General features: G+C 36.5%; 1 non-coding gene across 1 annotated transcript; it reads left to right on the forward strand.

Annotated features, from left to right (window-relative positions):
- The first annotated feature begins 391 nt into the window (after positions 1-391).
- Positions 392-463, forward strand: TRNAQ-UUG. The gene has a single exon. It is a non-coding gene; the product is annotated as a tRNA-Gln (tRNA).
- The last annotated feature ends 351 nt before the right edge of the window (positions 464-814 follow it).

Here is an 814-nt window from a genome sequence, read left to right on the forward strand (position 1 = left end):
TAGAAGCAATAATGGAGGGTTTGAAATAATATAGTTTTCACCCCTTGTTTCTCTGAGTGAATATTGAAATAATATAGTTTTCATGTTAAGTTTTGCACGGAAGAAAGAAAGACTGGGATGTAAAGTATTATTTCAATTTGTTTGTAATATACAACAATATATAAATTAACTATAAGAAATATATAAAATTACATGTTCTCTAAGAGCTTCAATCAACACGGGAGGGTTACTTCTGCAACCACTCTAAAGGTGCTCAAGATCACAACGAGTTAGATAAAATAGCTCTAGAACTTTGAATCCAATAACTTGAGTTTGACTCGTGATAGGATCTCTCTTCTTGTGGAATCTGCATAAAATAGGAAAAACCATTCCAAAATAAATTTTTACAAGGGGTTCTATGGTGTAGTGGTTAGCACTTTGGACTTTGAATCCAACGACCTGGTTTCAACTCCCGGTAGGACCTTTAAGAACGACAACACAAACCTTCTTGAGGCATAAGGTGTAACATTCTTAACTTATTCTGAACTTGCTCCGCTTCATGCCTTCCAAGGCTTCATGAACATGACCTCTGCTTGAGGTATTGTTATTGGTTCTCAATCTTGCATGTTTCTAACGTAATCATTTGAACCCGTCGTATTCAGGAACTAAACCTTAGAGGTTGTCATGTCATGCATCGTATTTTAACCATGAAAACTCTTCCGAAGTAACTCTTAATTTTCTCCCCATGAGTGCATAGATGGCGTTGTCATAATCATGGCATCCTGCTAGCAAATCGTGGTGCAGGTCTCATTTAGGTGAGGGAGATAATAAGTTA

The sequence above is a fragment of the Cucurbita moschata genome, unplaced genomic scaffold, assembly GCF_002738365.1.
Source record: "Cucurbita moschata cultivar Rifu unplaced genomic scaffold, Cmos_1.0 Cmo_Scf00249, whole genome shotgun sequence".
Classification (NCBI taxonomy): Eukaryota; Viridiplantae; Streptophyta; class Magnoliopsida; order Cucurbitales; family Cucurbitaceae; genus Cucurbita; species Cucurbita moschata.